At 42.4% G+C, this 18,540-nt stretch overlaps 1 protein-coding gene across 2 annotated transcripts in view; it reads right to left on the bottom strand.

Annotated features, from left to right (window-relative positions):
- Positions 1–6,008: 6,008 nt before the first annotated feature.
- Positions 6,009–18,540, bottom strand: part of HACL1 (2-hydroxyacyl-CoA lyase 1) — a 55,552-nt gene continuing 43,020 nt past the window's right edge. Inside the window, exons 19-20 of one of the 2 annotated variants that reach the window (XR_011473681.1) lie at positions 11,585–11,695; positions 6,016–6,082 (exon numbers count right to left, since the gene is read on the bottom strand). The gene's annotated coding sequence lies outside the window, so the exon portion shown is untranslated. Of the gene's footprint in view, positions 6,083–11,584; positions 11,696–18,540 lie in introns of both variants that reach the window. The other variant, XR_011473682.1, reaches the window with a different exon arrangement.

Genomic DNA, 18,540 nt, shown 5'->3' with positions numbered 1-18,540 from the left:
GCCTTGCTGATCTGTTTTTGTCTTCCCCACTGCTGTTTGCCTCTCTCTCTCTCTCTCCCTCTCTCTCCCTCTCTCTCCCTTTCTCCCTCTCTCCCTCAGCCTCAATCTTTTCCCTGTGCCTTTACCAAGAAAGAATGCCAACCATTTCCCATTAAACCTTCTCTATACTGCTCAGGGTTATATTTATCTCAAGCACTGGATCAAATGCTCACATTAAAATTAAGATGTCAGAATTTTCTCTTTTGGAGACTGAGGTAAGTGGCTATAGAAGAGGTGATGAAAAGGCAGCCAGTCTTGATGCTCACTAGAAGCAGTCCTCAAGGGCAGATAGATTTTCTAATTGATTACCCACCAGCAGGCATCTTCTCGAAATGGAGGTGCCCTGCAGCATCACAGAATGGGCTCTTCTGATTCAAGCTGAATTTCCATGGACACAAATCCTTCTGCTGTCAGTCTGTGACATTTTTACCCACTGGGTGACACATGTAAAGCTGACTTTGGATTTTTTTTTTTTTTTTTTTGCTTAATCATCCAATAAAAAGTGGGGGCAAGGGGTGTTACATTTTTTTGCAAAACAGCTTTCTCCATGAATAATATTTAGTCTCTCTCCAGAAGCTGTAAACTCCATCCCATGTAAAGCAAAATAAATGAAAAAGTCAATGGATTGGAAAGTAAATGATTATTTATCAAACTATATTGGAAGGCAACCAACCAAATATGAGAAGATATTTACAAACAATACCTTGATAAGGGGCTAATATCCAAAATATATAAAGAACACAGACAACTCAACAATAAAAAAAAAATCTAATTAAAAATTAGTAGAGGACCTAAACAGACACTATTCCCAAGAAGACAAACAAATGTCCAACAGATATATGTAAAGATGCTCAACTTCACTAGCTATAACAAAATGCAAATCAAAACCACAAGAAGATACCACCTCATACCTGTTAAAATGACTATTATCAATAAGACAAGAAGTAAGTGTTGGAGAAGATCTGGAGAAAAAGGAACCCTCACACACTGCTGATGGGAATTACAGCCACTATGGAAAACAGTATGAGCAATTCCTCAAAAATTTAAGACTAGAGTTACCATATGACGCAGCAATCTCTCTTCTGGATATCTACCCCAAAATTTTGAAAACATTCATTGCAGCATTATTCATGGTAGCTAAGACATGGAAACAACCTAAGAGTCCTTTAATGAGTGACTGGATAAAAAAGATGTGGTACACATATACAATGGACTATTACACCGTCATAAAAAGGGTGAAATCCTGCCATTTGCAACAACATGGATTAATTTTAAAAGTATCATGTTAAATACGTCAGATGGAAAAGAAAAAGAACCATATGATTTCACTCATGTATGGGACATAAAACAGAAAGCAACAAATGAAGAAAAAAACAAACAAATTCACATAGACTTTGGGTGGTGAGCACACATGCAATATACAGGTGATGTATTATAGAATTGTACACCTGAAACTTATGATGTTATTAACTGATGTCACCCCATTAACTTTAATTTTAAAAAAACTATATTTGGAGAAATAGCATCGACTTGATTTCCGGCTAGACAAAATCCTCCAAATAAAAAAGTATTGCATCCTTAAATGAGTACCTCTTATGAGTTTATAAAGCCTGTTATAGAGATCTTTAGATTACTAAAATAAATAATAATCCACAGAGTTGTCCATTTTGCTATAATTTAGTAAGTCCTAGTGCCGCATGGGACTTAATTCAGAAATGGTTTGATATTTATGGAATCTGGGGGAAGGTAGAGCTGGGTGAAGGCATACTCTAAGGTGATACTCCACAGCTCTAGCACCAGATGAGTTTCACCCCAGCTCTGCTGTGACAGTGAACAAATAGTTAGATCGCGCTAAGCCTCAGTTTTTCCCATCATAAAATAGAGGCATGTTCCTTTTAAAGGTTTGTTGGAAAGGTTAAATAAGGTAACATGACCACATGGGGGTGGCCATCTTGTGCTAGGGTGTGACGGTCAATTTGCATATTACCTTTTTATTATATAGACTAGAGGCCTGATGCACAAAAATTTGTGCACTCGGGGGGGTGTCCCTCAGCCCGGCCTGTGCCCATTTGCAGTCCAGGACCCCTTGGGGGATGTCCACCTGTCGACTTAGGCCCACTCCCCAGGGGATCAGGCCTAAGCTTACAGTCATACATCCTTCTGGCAGCCAGGGAGCCCTCGGGGAATGTCCGACTAAAGGCTTAGGCCCCCAAGGGATCGGGTCTAAACCGTTAGTTGGACATACTTAGTGCTGCCATGGAGATGGGAGAGGCTCCTGCCACCACCTCTGCGCTGGCCAGCCATGAGCCAGCTTCTGGCTGAGTGGCACTCCCCAAATGGAAGTGCACTGACCACCAGGGGGCAGTTCCTGCATTGAGCGTCTTCCCCCTGGTGGCCAGTGTGCATCATAGCAACCGGTCATTCTGCCTTTCGATTTGCATATTAGCCTTTTATTATTATTATATAGGATGTCCCTATTTCTCCCCTTTTGCCCCCCTCTACCCAGCTCTTGCCCCCCATTTCTCTCTGGCCATCACCATACTATTGTCTGTGTCCATGGGTTGTGCATATATTTTCTTTGGCTAATCCCTTCTTTAAATTCACTTCTTTAAATTTTTATTTTCAGATAAGTGCTTATAACTGCACTATTATATATTTTTATTATATCATTTAGAATTAAGATATTTTTTAATTGAACCCTTGTGAACTTTAGCACAATTTAATAAGTTATGCTAGAAGCAATTAGGAAATTTTTCATGTAATGCAGATATATTTCAATTAACATTTTATTAATTTTTAATTTTTTAATTTGAAATAATCTCATACATGTAAAAAAAAACTATAAAATACTACAGCATATTTTATGTACCCTTCACCCAATTTCTTAGGTGTTAATAATTTAAACATAACCATTATACAACTAACAAAATTTGGAATATATTTTTCTTATAATCTCTTTAATGTTACTTAATCCATTTACTTTGTTTTTGTTAATCTTCACCCAAGGATATTTTTCCATTGAATTTTAGAGAGAGTGAAGGGAAAAGGAGAGACACATTGATTGGTTGCCTCCTGCACATGCTCTGATAGGGACTACGGATCAAGCCAGCAACTGAGGTACATGCCCTTGACTGGAATCAAACCTGGGACCCTTCAGTCCATGGGCTAATGCTCTATCCACTGAGCAAAATAGGCTGCAGCTTAATTCATTTACTTTTAATCTATATGTGTCTTTATATTTAAAGTGGGTTTTGTTTTTGACTCACCCTCATAATCTGTCTTTTAATTGGCGCATTTATGACACTGACTTTCAGAGTGCTTACTGATAGAGTTACTGCCATATCAGGTGGCTTCTGGGGCTTCTGGGGCCGGCCTGTGGCCTGGGATCGGATCTGATCCCAGGCGGCAAGCAGGCAGCTTCTGGGGTTGCACACGGGGGCCTGGATGGCGGCTTGCACTGGCGGCTGGCGCTGTCCCGCCCTGCCTGCAGTATGCAAATTAGCCACCATCTTTATTGGTGGTTAATTTGCATATCACGCTGATTAGCCAATGGGAGGCGTAGCAAAGGTATGGTCAATTACCATGTTTGTCTATTATTAGATAGGATGGCATGAAGTTGGCACAGATTTATAACAATATTGTCCTGCTTATGACACCTGTTGGTATTGTTTTTGAACTGCTTCTATACCATTTTGTGTTGGTATTTAACCTGTGTTAACGTCCCTGATGATGGGGGACTGTTCCATAGCTCTGTGTATCCTCATGGCCCCAGGACAGTCCCTGTCACCTAATAATAGATCCTCAACAATGTTAGTTCAAGTTGACCAAATCATAACATTGTAGGATGAGAAGAAAGTAGGAAAAGCGGCATAACTTTATGTGTCAGCCACACTGAGCAACTTGCATTCCTAGCACCCCTTTGTGTTTTTGCACATGCAGCTGGCTGGTACAGGCCTGGTACAAGGGAGGACTTTGGTGAGTATAGTGAGAGAGTGAGGGTCTGTGAACTGACAGCAGCCCGGAGTTATGCCAGCATACAGGAGACTGAAAGTACATATTCAGGCCACTAGGGGGCAAGTCATTGCTGATTAAAGTTAATACAGGAACCTCTACCCTTAGGGGAGGCTACAGCACAGAGGTATTTATAAACCCCCAATACTTTTTAAACAAATGTTTTTGTGTTTTGTTTTGTTTTGGTAAATTTCCATTTCTCGTGTACCATGCATTTTATGAGCCAATTTCTTATGAGCTTACCCTAACTGACCAAGGCAGAAATTATCATCTTTTCTTCAAACCCTCTTGGAAGGGCTCTGAATCTTGCATAATCTAATAACATAGGCTATTAGATTTTTCCAGAAGGAAATTATTGTAGATTTGAAAAAGGCTTACACCAATAAATCCAATCAAAGTTAGAGCTGTCCTTCTCAGGCCTTGTAGGTGGGAAAGTATACTGAAGAACAACCTGGGGATATCCATCAACACTTAACATAAACATGCGATTTTATTCATAAATTCTACTGCAATACTCATTCAACTGCCAGTGTATTAGGTGCAAGGATGTTCATGACAGCCTCAACTTTGAAACAGCCTAATTCTCCATGAATATGAAAATAGCTGAGAAAATCACCAAACCTCCATTCAATCAAACATTATACAGTCATGACAAAGAATAAGTAGTCTCTGCAACAAATAATACTGGAAATATTGGTCTTCCATAAGCATAACAAACAAAAATGAACCTTAACCCTTACCTTGCCCCATACTTAAAAATTAGCTCTAAGTAGATCATATACCTAAATGTAAGAGCTAAAACTATTAAACTTCTAGAAGAAAACAGGAAAAAAATCTTAGGCAGAGATTTCTCCTCTTAAATTAAAAACTTGTAAATAAAAGTTGTATATACCTAAGGTATACATCATGATATTTTGATATAAATATACATTGTGTAATGATTACTGCAGTCAAGCTGATTATTGAAACAAGTAACATGGATGAATTGCAATGCATTATGCTGAGGTCAACACAAAAGGCTACAATACTATATAATTCCATTTATATGGCATTCTGGAAAAGGCAAACTACAGGAATGGAGAACAGATCAGTAGTTACCAGGGATTAGGGTTATAAGAAGAGATCTGACTGCAAAGGGAACTTTGATGGTGATGAAAGTGTTCTTATCTTGATTGGAGTGGTTGTCTACTTTGTCAAAACTCATCAAACTAATTTTTTAAAGGCAAATTTTATTTTATGTAAATTTTCCCTCAATATATTTGACTTTAAAAAAATTTATGCACTGACATGGAAGGTTTCCAATGAAATATTGTTGAGTGAAACTGAAAACATATAAGCAAACAAGCAAAAATATTTTATCTATTATTTACAAGTGCACAGAGAAAGCTCTAGAATGATGTACACTACACACTTGGGAGTGAAAGTATGTGCAATGAGAGAAGGGGAAAACTACACACATTTGTATTATTGGAAATTTTTACAATAAGCATTATTTAACTTGTAATTTAAAAATAAAAGCATTTTTAAAAATAAAATCAAATTCTTGGCAACCTTAGGAATAAAGAAGAAGGCAAAAGGGAAAAAGACTTCTTTCCAATATGTCTGAGGTCCAACAAGCCAACATGCTGAGAGGAGAAGACAGACCATTTGAGTTGGTCTTGGCAGAGAACAGAGCTCTGCGCCTGGTCTTTCTGGTCCAGAATTAACCATGATTTAGTTACTCTGAAGTCCTGGCTACCTCCCGCTGGCAGCTGCATCAGCAGGAGGGAGACAAGACTGGGCAGCTGAGAAGCCCTGGGAAAGCCCCTCCATCGCTCCCCGTGCCTTGCAACTCAAGCTTCAATCAGAGCTAGAAGGATGGAGCCTCAAATGTAAAGGAAAGATCACCAGAGAACCAGGAGAACTAGTAAGTCTAACGAGACTCATGAGACTCACCCAAGCATTAAGCCTGCACTTCCATCTCCAGGGCATGAAGCTTAGTTGTTCTCACGCTCTCAGGGAAGAGACTGGCACTGGGCTGGCCTTGAGCCACCTGGATGAAATCACAATAGTGACAATAACTTACCCAATACAATGTTTCCCAAACTTTGAGAGGTCCATCCATTCTAAGAGATACTCCCTTTTTAAAAAAAGCAGAGGAATTCACCTAAATTGGGAACTGCTGCCTATTTTATGTAAATTAATTGGAAATTTACAATATATATCAGCATACCAAAGTCTCTGGGAAATCTTGCAGTAAAGAAACCTACCTGGGGTGGGCTGGAAGGCATCAGTGGGGGATAAAGGAGGACATATGTAATACCTTCAACAATAAAAAACTATTAAAATTAATAAATTAATTAAGTAATAATAAAAGAAACCCATTTACTTTGCTTTTATCTCTAAAAATATTTAACCCCTAAAACCATTTTAAATTCCTACTATTTATTACTCCTTTTTTTCTCATCCATGTCTTATGCAATAAATCTGTTAGTGGTATACTAAATAAATAAATATTATTTATGTAGGGCTTTCTTTTTCATAAAATCCTTTTTAAAAAAATTGTGTTCACAAGGGAGGCTGTGGGACTAGAGGTTCTGGGGATAGAGGCAGAGATTCATGTAATTTGCCTGACAGGTGGAGGAATTGCTGGCAAGACTGAACCTGAACCTCTGTGCTGCCTAATGACACATCGAGCCAGATGTAAGCTCCCAGGCCTCAGGGCTGGATTGGCTCCCCAAGGAGACATCAATCAATCTTTACCTGAACCCAGACTCAGAAATGCTGTGAGTTCAAGAATCCTTTAGCTCCAAAATGCAAAACCACATTCTTGGGAGGGAGACAGGAAAGTCATAGCTTTTATGACAGGAAGTCAGGGAGGGCTGGAGACCTCAGAGGAGATCCCAAAATGGCTTATGAAACCTGAGGATCGATGGGAAAACATCCTGAGCAAAGCCAGTTAGTTTCCTGATATTACTTATTTCAAGAATCATAGAAATAAATGAACTCAAAATAATTGTTAACCACCAAGGGGCATAACAAACCTTAGCCCCACTCTTGTAAGAGGGGTGGTAGGTTTGATCCATATTTCCCCTAGGGTGAACCCTAGAAAATTTAATTGACAATCACTTCATTCTCTTCTCACCAGTCCAAATGCATGTTCCTAGCTTACTGTTTACTGTTTACTTACCATGTGTTCACTGCAAAATTTTATTTTTATATATTTATTGGCAGAAGGTTACTACTCCCATCCCCATTAGCTTCCCCCTACCTCAACCAAATGCCCCGTCCCATCACCCTCACCACCATTCCACCCGGAGAGAGAATTGGATGGGATGAGTGAACGATTCAGGAAAGTAAGATAGAGGTCAGAGGACTCACTCATTCACTATTCTAATGGGGGGGTCTCAAAACAATCCAAGAGATTGGATGGGATGAGGAGGAAGACCCACCTCACTATTCGATTTGGCCCAAGGTAAAGACAAAGCATCGTTTTCAAAGCTTGGATCTAGTCTCTGTAGAGCTAAAGGTGGAGATCAAGGGACTGTGGCAGTGTGGTTTGGCAAGGCCCTAGAACAGGCTCATTCCCAACACTGATAGGCCAATGGTGACCAAGATTCTGAAGTAAAGGGTGGAAAAGGTCACTGCCCGTGCTGTGCATATTTATGCATGCATCTATCCTACTGTGGAGAGATCTTGGCCAATATGAGCAATAATTGAGAGCTGGGAGCATTTCAGGATCACAGACTTTTAGGAAAAAATAACCTAAGAGATGGGGGAAAACATACACAGGCACTGCAGCCCCATGCTGCTTTGGGGTCCGTGTTTACATGGGACCCTGTAATTCCTGTAACCAGGTTCTCCCACCCTGCAGCTGTGGTGGAGAAAACTATGCAAACCCAGAGCCCCAGTATGTCCTGTATTTAATCAACTCCTTAAAGTCTTAAGGTACGTTCAAAATACTCAGCCACAGGGAGAGGGCTATCTGCAAGGCTAAAATATATACCCACACAATCTGGGATAAAGGGAACAGGTGATTTTTTTTTTTTAAAGAACTAGAGAGATAAAAATTTTCCATTCCATTATCATGGGTTGTGTGATTACCTGTTTCCTTATATACAGTTACTGAATGTAACTGCGATATTTTAAAAACACACACATGTCCTCAGTAGGTGAACAAGACTAACCTGGAGAAAATGGAAACTGAAAAAGAACAATTCAGGAAAGTAAGAGAGAGGTCAGAGGACTCACTCATTCATTATTAATTCATTCATTCAGCAAATACTGAGTTTCTTCTGGGCTCCAAGCAAAATCTAGAATTGGGGATTCAGTGTGAAGTGAATGTACAAATTTCCTTGCCTTCAGGAATTTACATTCTACTGGGGGGTCTCAAAACAGATGAGAAGCATTCATACCAGTCCAGTGGCAGTCAACATAAGCAGAACAATGGAGAGGTCTGATTAATCAGGAGAGCCTCCCTGAAGGGAGGTAAGAGGTAAGAGATGAAGAAGGTAAGGGATGAGTTTTGACTGTAGTTCTCAGAAGGGAATCACAGAAGAGGCTAAGGCAAATCTGACATTAAGGGATGAAAATACTGACACCAACCACCGTTCTTTAAGCACCTATTATGCTTATACTTGTTATTTCTCAAAAGCCTCACAGCACCTCTGTGAGGTAGGTGTTACTATACCCATGTTCCAGATGAAGAAACAGAGGCTGACAAAGGCAGTTTAGGTAATCTTCCCAAGGCCACAGAGCTAGTGCACAAAGCTGACCACATACCCGGAAGCCTGTGTCTTTTATAGCACAATACCCAGCCCTCGGTCCAGACACATAGGGAATAGAGGGGCAGGTGAGGGAACCAGTCCCAGCCCAAGGCAGAGTAAGAATGATCGTGGTCCTTTGGGGGCCAGTGGCAGGGCTGCTTGGCCAGAGTCCTCAGAGGGGAATAGAAAGAGGTGAGTTAAGATCAACTATTATATGTATATGTATCTCATCTGTCCTGAGGAGGGTGGGGCAAAGGCCACCTGAGGGGGTGGCCCCTAGAAAACCTCCTGACCATGTACACAGAAGACAGGTGGCCTTGGCCACAGAACTGATCTTTAGTGTGACCCTGTCCTGTGAAGCAAATGACCCTGTGAATGTCCTGGATTCTGACGAATCAGACCAATAATTCCTTGAAGGCATGGGGACATGGACTTAGAAGAGGGTGGCCCAGGATAGAAGTGTGGGGAGAGAAGTCCCCTCTTCAACAGTATGGATGTGATATACCCCTTCTAAAATGCTGTATCTAATGCCTGGCCACCTGGTAGGAGCAATCTAAACTATTCAAAAATAATAATGAATTACATTTGTGCATATGTATATGTACTAATATAACTAAGGCTCTAGTCTGAGCTTTCAACCTTGCAATATAGTTATTTAGATACATGTCTTATTTTTCTGAGTAGATTATTAAGTCTTTGAGTACAAGACCCATGACTGCTTCATCTCTTTATTCCCTCAAATGTCAAATCTGATACATAGAAGGCCTTCAGTAAGTTTTGAATGAATTAATGAATTGATTTGTATGGTACACGCAAAACAGATGAACTACACTGCGATGTATCCAAAACCTTAAGAGTAATTCAGCCTGGGTCAAGATTCCCTTTGCAAAGTCTCAGAGCAGAGTTGCCTCTTGCCAAGGCAAACCATAAGTCTGCAGCTGCAGAGGCCTTAGCTTTAAAGGAAATGATACATGTCAGGCACGTTGCATGAAATCTGGCCTGTAAATGTGAGGTTGCAGAGTCCCCTGTGTGAGCTGGTGGCTAGGTGAGTGTCTTGGCACCCACCTGTCTCCCGCAGGATCTCTTTACCACATGCCAGACACCTCCTACATCAGGCATGCTGTCTGGTCTGGCCCTCAACCCTCATAAAGGGTCAGGAAAAAGCTAGCTCTGTCCTGCTGTCCATACAATCACGGTGTGCCTTTGACAGACTGCCTGTTGCTCACTGGGGACCTGGCCACAGCAGGCATTTAGCTTGGCCACCATTCTTCCACACCTCGGCACAGGCCTGGGCTATCAGTGTAAACTCAGGAAAAGGCACATTCATTTGAGCCAAACTGAATTAGCCAGGCCAGTTGGCGGCCGGGAAGTCATGTGCTGCTTTCCCAAACCAAACAGAAACTATTTTTAGATTATTTACTGTTTGGTATTATCCATGCCACAGCTCCCTCCCATTAGGGCACATCAGAAACATCAGAGAAAATTGGCTACAGCCAATTAATGGATATTTCACAAGTCATTTGTCAGTACTGGGCCTTCCTACTGTCATTTGTAAAAAGACAGACGACAGGAATGTGTGTACACAGAAGAAGGACCATATGAGGACACAACAAAAAGATGACCATCTGCAAGCCAAGGAGAGAGGCCTCAGAGGAAACCAAATCTATGGACACCTTGGTCTTTGTCTCCTAGCCTCCAGAACTGTGAGAAAATAAATTTGTTGTTTAAGCCAACCAATCAGTAGTGTTTTGTTATGGCAGCCCTAGCCAATGAACACACTAGTTTAATGCATTTTCCAGACACCGTGTGGAGAATTACAGTGTGTAATTAAGGGTACAGGGTATGTCATTACCTTCCCTCTGAAGACTATTTTTCAGGGTTGTTGGTATTGCATATTCTGAAGCCAGGGCTGAACAGAGGACTTGGACTAAATCAATGCCCCTCCCCACTAGTGACCCTAACTATACACCCATCACTGTGGGATCAAAGAGGGAGGAAAGGAGGTCACCTTCTGCAAGCTCACCTAAGGGAGTGTGTACTGAGATTTTGAAGGTGAAGACTACAGAGTGTAAACCAAAATTTCCAAAGAGGTGCGGATAAGGATAGACTTCATTCAGGTGAAGCAGTTCCTTAGGCAGCTTCCTGTGGAAAGCAAAAGTGCACTCCACTGAGACAAAGGGGAGGCTGTCATTTATAAAGTTCCTGCCCAGGTTCCTGATTGGCTCAATTTTATGCAAATAACGTTACCAAATTCTAACAATTCTGATTGCTCTGAATCATGCAGTTCTGATTGGTGATTACAGAGTGGTTCTGATTAGTTGGCATAGATGCATTGAAGATATAATTGTGCAGTCCTGATTGGATAGGGCAGGTCTCAGTCCATTGGTCAAAAGACAAAACCAGGCTTCCCTTCAGTGGTTGACTAAGATGGCTTAAACAAGCAGGGCATGTGTGGGAAGCCAAGAGTTCACATTGAGGTTTTTCCCAGTATGCACAGTACATGAGGAGCCCCTGTGAGCAAATGGCTACTAGGTTCTTATTATTTATAAAATTTGGGCCCTGGTTTGATCATGGGGAGTCTATCTCATCAGATAACTTCCTTCATGGGGTTCACATCAAGTGAATCTTTATTCTCAGAGTCCACAGAGGAACAGATTTCTCAATATGTTTGCCTTCATCATTGGTCTCAGTGCCAGGAAGGAAGACAGTTGAGGCAACAAATAATTAGCATTCCAACTACCCCTAATTCATTGGCCAAGAAGTCACCTTTTATTGGCACAAGTGCTCACTTGGAAATGGTAGGGACTCTTTCCATCTTGTTATATCCTTGAGGAAGACATTTAAACCCTGTAGCCTCAGTAACTCCTTGTAGGGAAATTACTTGACATCTTTTGCTCCTCCTGAAAGAAGAAAGCAGGTAAACGACATATTGATTGTAAATGGTGTGTGCCTGCAATCACAAGTATCATTTTGCATTGTTCTGGAAGTACAAGCCCATGTCTCTAGGTAAGAGAATGGAAGAATTGTTTTAAAGAACTCATTAAGGTATGGAATTAATATACAAAATAAGCAACATTACCTACATATAAATATAGTAGAAGATAACATATATAATAGCCACAAAATAGACTGATGTCTAAAAACATAGTTAACAAAATTTTGTTGGGCCAATATGATGAAAACTCCACTAAGGTACAGAAGAAAACACTTCTAAAAATTTACATATCTTATTCTTGAATAGAAACAACATTTTAAGATCCAATTCTCCAAATATTCATTTAATATTTATGATTGTTTAATGTTCATTTAAAGCCAATATATATTTACCATGTGTTTTTGTTTTCTATAATTCGAATGCTTCTATAATTCTAATGCTGACTCTAGAGCAGTGGTTCTCAACCTTGGCTGCACATTAGAATCACCTGGGAATCTTTTTAAAATCCTGATTTCCAGGACTCATCCTCCGGAAATTCTGTTTCTTTGTTACTAATGTTGTGGCCCCACCCCATAACAAAGAAACAGAATTTCCGGAGGATGAGGCCCGGAAATCAGGATTTTAAAAAGATTCCCAGGTGATTCTAATGTGCAGCCAAGGTTGAGAACCACTGCTCTAGAGGGCCTGTCCCTCCCAAGTTAGATAATTCTTAGAGAACACAAACAACTCTCCTTTTGTATGCAAACTAACCAGCCCATAATTCCAACCCTCCCTCTTCCCATTATCACCCTGCCCTAATCACCCCAGGGCCACATCCACACAACCAGGGGCAGCCCCTCTGACCAAGGGGAATTATTTAATCTAGCCAATCCTAAACTGTTTACCCTTTCTTCTCTCTTCCCAAGGAAACCATAGTAAGGCTTCAGCCCACTTCCTCTCTGCCTGAGACCAACCTGGGTGTTTTCTCCTGTGACCCTCCATGGTCTGGCATTCTTCTCTTGGGAACTGTGAGTAAGAAACTTTTTTTTCAAGGGTAATTTTCTCCAGATCTGTTGGCCTTACTGAACCTCAAGTTTTCTATTAGTACACAATGTTTTAAAACACAGTCCAATAAAGATAACGATTTACGTGCTACTAAATGTAACCTGGAAAAATAATCAAGTGAAGATAACTATTAAAATTCTGGAAAATAATAATGTAGATAGGGTGGTGGGGAGAGGAGATACATGGAGTGGCTGAGAGAGGGTGGGGAGACAGGGATGGCACTGGGTTAGAAAATAGTTTTATGAATGTAGTGGGTATAAATTTCAGTCTACAGCAATCAAGTGTGAAAAAAATATTTTTAGTAATTCAACTTAATTTTTATTTTGGCCTACAGCTTGCCACAGTGGAAACAAAATTCACTCATGTCATGTTTATCTCCGCGCCCCCCCCCCCCGCCCCCCCCTTCCTCCCCATACACACACTACACACTTCTCTAAGAACTTCTGGGTTTACCTAATACCCAGGCATCTAGGACAGGCTTCTGATGCTTGTTGGCTCATCCATCCACCCTACATCCTTGTTTGAAGTTGTTTGCTGCAGCTTTTGAGCTAGTATGCACTACATAAGGACCTTTCAGTAGTCTCATCTACACTAATAAAAGACAAAGACATTAATTGACCATACCTTCGCTATGCCCTAAGCCATGCTAACCAGCCAATCAGAGCAACTATATGCAAATTAACCCAACCAAGATGGCAGCCGGCAGCCACAAAGCTGGAGCAAGCAGGAGGCTTGGTTGCCCAGGCGATGGAGGAAGCCAAGCTTCCTGCCAGCCCTGAGCCAGCTGTGGCCTCCGCTAAAGGCAACAAAGTTTCAATTATAGAAGACAAATAAATCCCAGATACCTGCTTCTGGCCAGCCTCCACTGGGAGCTTGGGTGGCTGGGGGTTGTGGCCAGCCTGCAAACAGCCATCAGACCCTCACCCAGGCTGGCCATACCCTCATGGGGTGAGGGTCCCCGCTGGGGGGCTTAGCCAGCCTGAAAACAGCCCTCAGCCCCTCACCCAGACTGGCCAGGCACCCCAGCAGGACCCCCCCACCCCGAAGGGGCTGTAACTAGCCTGCAAACGGCCCTCAGCCCCTCACCCAGGATGGCCAGGCACCCCAGTGGGGACCCCCCACACTAAAGGGGCTGTGGCCAGCCTGCAAACAGCCCTCAGCCCCTCACCCAGGCTGGCCAGGCACTCCTATATAATAAAAGGGTAATATGCAAATTGACCCTAACAGCAGAACAACTGGGAATGACTGGTCACTATGACATACACTGACCACTAGGGGGCAGATGTTCAATGCAGGAGCTGCTCCCTAGTGGTCAGTGCGCTCCCACAGGGGGAGCTCTGCTCAGCCACAAGCCAGGCTGATGGCTGCCAGTACAGCAGTGGTGGTGGGAGCCTCTCCCGCCTCCTCAGCAGCGCTAAGGATGTCCAACTGCAGCTTAGGTCTGCTCCCCGCTGGCAAGTGGACATCCCCCGAGGGCTCCCTGGCTGCCAGAGGGATGTCTGACTGCCAGCTTAGGCCCAATCCCCTCAGGGAGCGGGCCTAAGCCAGCAGGTGGTCATCCCCCGAGGGGTCCCAGACTGCGAGAGGGCACAGGCCGGGCTGGGGGACGCCCCCCCCCCCCCCGAGTGCACAAATTTTTGTGCACCGGGCCTCTAGTCTATATATATAAAAGCCTAAGAAACCAAAGAACCAAACGACTGGTTGCTATGATGCGCAGTGACCAGACATTCAATGCAGGAGCTGCCTCCTGGTGGTCAGTGTGCTCTCACAGCGGGAGCGCTGCTCAGCTGACTGATGGATGCCAGACGCTGGGCTCACAGCTGGCAAGTGCAACGGCGCGAGCCTCTCCCACCTCCGTGGCAGTGCTACCAAGCAGTAGCAGTGACAGGCGCAGCAGGGCTGGGATGGGATGAGTGGAAACAGTGTGGTACCTGGCCCAGGCTCGGGCTCCTCCCCAGCCGCCTGCCACCTCATGCACTACCATATCCCCCGAGGGGTCCCAGATTGCAAGAGGGCGCAGGCCAGGCTGAGGGACCCTACCAGTGCATGAATCCCGTGCACCGAGACTCTAGTAAGATTATAATGCAACTGAAAATTTCTATTGCCTAGTGATGTTACAACCATGGTAAGTTCATAGTGCACTGTTACTGTTTTGCGCTGGTCTTAAGTCTTATGGATAATAATGCTATCTGCTAGAAATGCCTGGAGGCCCAGAGGGACACTCACCTGGACCCCAATGAGCTTCCCATAGACCAAAGTTACAACTGGACCGACCCTATATGGTTCTTAGGTTCTTATTACGATTGCAAGACACCCTTCAGCAATAACCATTTGGAAACTTTGAAGAAAAGAGTTTATTACCCATAGGCCCTGGAGCTACAAGGCAAGTCACAGGGTAGAGAGAGAGCACATGCAGGGGCCTGAGGTGCTGTTTTTATTGGGGGAGAGTTGTGGCTTAGGGTTTCACAGGATCACTTTTTATTGGTGAATTTAAAACAAAGAACAAAATCAACCAAGATCTCTAAAACAAAGAAGCCTCAGTATGGGGAGGTGGCCTGGCTCTAGTGTGTGGTGGTCAATGTGTTTATATACCTTCTTTGAAGCAGATGTCTCTTTGAAATGGATGCCTCAGCAATCAAAGCTTAAGTCGGGCACTTGCATTACAAAAAACAAAAGCCCACAGGGTTTACACTACAATCACTCACATGTTGGTGCTGATGCTGGTGTAAATGAAACCTTATTAGTTGACTATACCAGTGGTCGGCAAACTGCAGCTCATGAGCCACATGCGGCTCTTTGGCCCCTTGAGTGTGGCTCTTCCACAAAATACCACGTGCGGGCGCACATGTACAGTGCGATTGAACCTTCGTGGTCCATGTGCAGAAGTCGGTATTTTGTGGAGGAGCCACACTCAAGGGGCCAAAGAGCCTCATGTGGCTCGCGAGCCGCAGTTTGCCGACCACTGGACTATACCATCGTGGTTTGTGTAAGTGCACCCTATGATGTTTGCACAACGAAAGCATCCAACAAGGCATTTCTCAGAATGTATGGCTGTATAACCCCATACTGAGTCACCTGCCCTGCAAGAAAATGTCTGTGATGTTTATGCTGTCATATGCTATGCGGAAGTGGATTCTTCGGGGGCAAACTCAGAGGAGCTTGCCAAACAGGAGCAAGAGGACACAGGCCCTTGGAGATGAAGGGTTGGTGACATCTGGGTAACAGGCACTGAGTCGAGTTGGGGAGGGAGATGAGAATTCAATTCACCACAAACATTTTGAGTAGTGAGAGGCACACACGGGGAGGGAGGACAGCTTATAGAAGAGGTGACCGTTGAGCTGGACCTTGAGAGATACGGCTGATTCCACATCGTAAAAAATGGGTGGGAGTGCGCAGAGCATTGCAGTGAAAACAGTGCGAGCAAAGCTCAGGCTAAGGTGAAACCAGGACTGATTTCCTGAGCCCACCTTGACCAGTGGAGTGATGAGGCAATTCCCAGGAGCATGCTGGGACCAGGGAATGAGCCTTGGAAAAAACCACATGGCTGTAGACAAAGTTCTCGCAGAGCTGGACAGAAGGGAAGAAAGCATGGATGATGCCATCCCTTTGCAGGTCTGAGTCAAAATTTCATGTGTTCCTGTCAATCTTTGAAACTGGAGAGCCAGGATTTCTAGATGTGTCTTTCTCTACTCTCTAATTAGAGGAGGGGTAACCAGACAATCTGCATTCACTGACCAGCTAGCCCCTTTCCTGGAAGAAAAGGCCTTGGAGGGGAGGGAAGGGGATGTCCAAGACAATCTGGTGAAAACCAGAGGTGTGGGCAGTCCTGCCTGTCAGATTGAATCCAAGGTGTACTTTTTTTAAAATTTTGTTTTAGTGCTTAAAGTATTACAAAGAGTATTATATATGTCTCCTTTTTTTTTTTTTTTGCAAGGTGTACTTTTATCTACAGGAGGAATTCATAGGATTTTCAATTTCCATTATCCACATTAGTCCATTTTTCAGATTAGTAGTAGTAAATGCAACCAGAAAGCACTAGATGATTCAGACCATCTGTCTACATTTCACTCTCCACAGTCAGCATTTTTATCAGGGTTCCTCAGTCATAATTCTCATCTGGACTTTAACTGGTATCCAACTTTCTTAATACAGTCATCAAATTCTATCCTAGTCATTCCAAATTTGTATTTATTTACTAGTACTACTTCACTGCCTACCTAAGTGTCTGGAAAATAGTAAAGAAACAGAAATATTTTTGGTTTTAATATTATTTTCACTTTCTTTCAGTGTTCAATATTCCTATTATTTCTTTGTAACAGATTTGAAACATTTTTTCGTAAAGAAAATATCCTTACTTCACATAAGCTGAGCTACTTCAAAGGTACATGTGTGAAATAACCATAGAAAATATCCCCTACTTCCAACCATCATGAATTCTCATTCAACTATTATTTAGTGAACCCCTGCAGACCAGGTGGCTCTATTAGGAAGTGAAAACAGAGCCTGTTTTCCAGGAAATGACTAATCTTCTTGGAGAAGTAAGACCCACTTGAAAAGTGAAACCACACTGCTAAACAGGATGTAGTTCCAGCCAGTACTCTCTTCTTCTCTAAGGTCACATCTTCCTAAAACACAGTGGCATTTACTGAGTGCCTTCCATGGGCCAGGCATTAGGCTAGGAACTTCTGGATAGCTTTTTGAGTCCCCATACAACCCCATGAAATATGAAAGATTTTATAAAGAATATTAGTAGAGAAACTAACCCTTCCCACCCAAGATTTCTTAGTTTTCCTAAATCAAGAAAATAGCCATAATCTTTCAAAGTTCAGTTTTTATGAGGCACTTGAGTATCAACATACAAGAATCACATAAGAGTATTTATTCTTATAATAGGGGGTGTAAAATGTTTTATCAAAGTGAGTTTTGACTATCAACCAACAGATTCATTTTAGAGGGGCTTATTCAATATCTTATCCTTCTAAAGAAAAATTCCTATAAGGAGACTAATTTTGAGATCATTTTTACCAAATAAGCATTCAATAGACTTGTCATCAAAGTGCTACTGAACTAATTTGGTCTTTATATGCCCAGGCTGACCTCTGCTGGACAGTATAACCTGCCAACATATTTTTTTTTTCTCTTGAGATAATATGGCTAGGGAAAGAGCATTTTCCCCAAATTATATTTAGTATTTAGATTCATATAGTTCAATTTACTAATACTCATCAAGCCCTCCACACTATACCTTACAGCAAAATCTTATATTGCACTCAGCTGCCAGAGGCAAATGACCATGGGCAGAGAAGGATATTGATGAGGTTACATGAGCTTCCCACTCTCAGCGGTCCTTTGGATATTCTCTATGCTCTGATGCAGCTCAGGCTCTCTGGTGCATATCTTAGAAGTACATCAAGAGTCCCTGCCTACTGGGCCTGATTTCAGGGTTGTCAGGTAAAACCACAGATCCCTGCAAGTATCTCCTAGGTCAGTGATGGCGAACCTTTTGAGCTTGGCGTGTCAGCATTTTGAAAAACCCTAACTTAACTCTGGTGCCGTGTCACATATAGAAATTTTTTGATATTTGAAACCATAGTAAAACAAAGATGTATATTTTTGATATTTATTTTATATATTTAAATGCCATTTAAAAAAGAAAAATCAACCAAAAAAATGCATTCGCGCGTCACCTCTGACACGCGTGTCATAGGTTCGCCATCACTGTCGTAGGTGCACATCGCAAAGCTATAGTCCATTACTTTGTAGAGG

Source organism: Myotis yumanensis, unplaced genomic scaffold (genome assembly GCF_028538775.1).
Source record: "Myotis yumanensis isolate MYYU_CA2020_CCGP unplaced genomic scaffold, mMyoYum1.0.hap1 SCAF_14, whole genome shotgun sequence".
Classification (NCBI taxonomy): domain Eukaryota; kingdom Metazoa; phylum Chordata; class Mammalia; order Chiroptera; family Vespertilionidae; genus Myotis; species Myotis yumanensis.
This window is presented reverse-complemented; position numbering and strand designations above follow the sequence as displayed.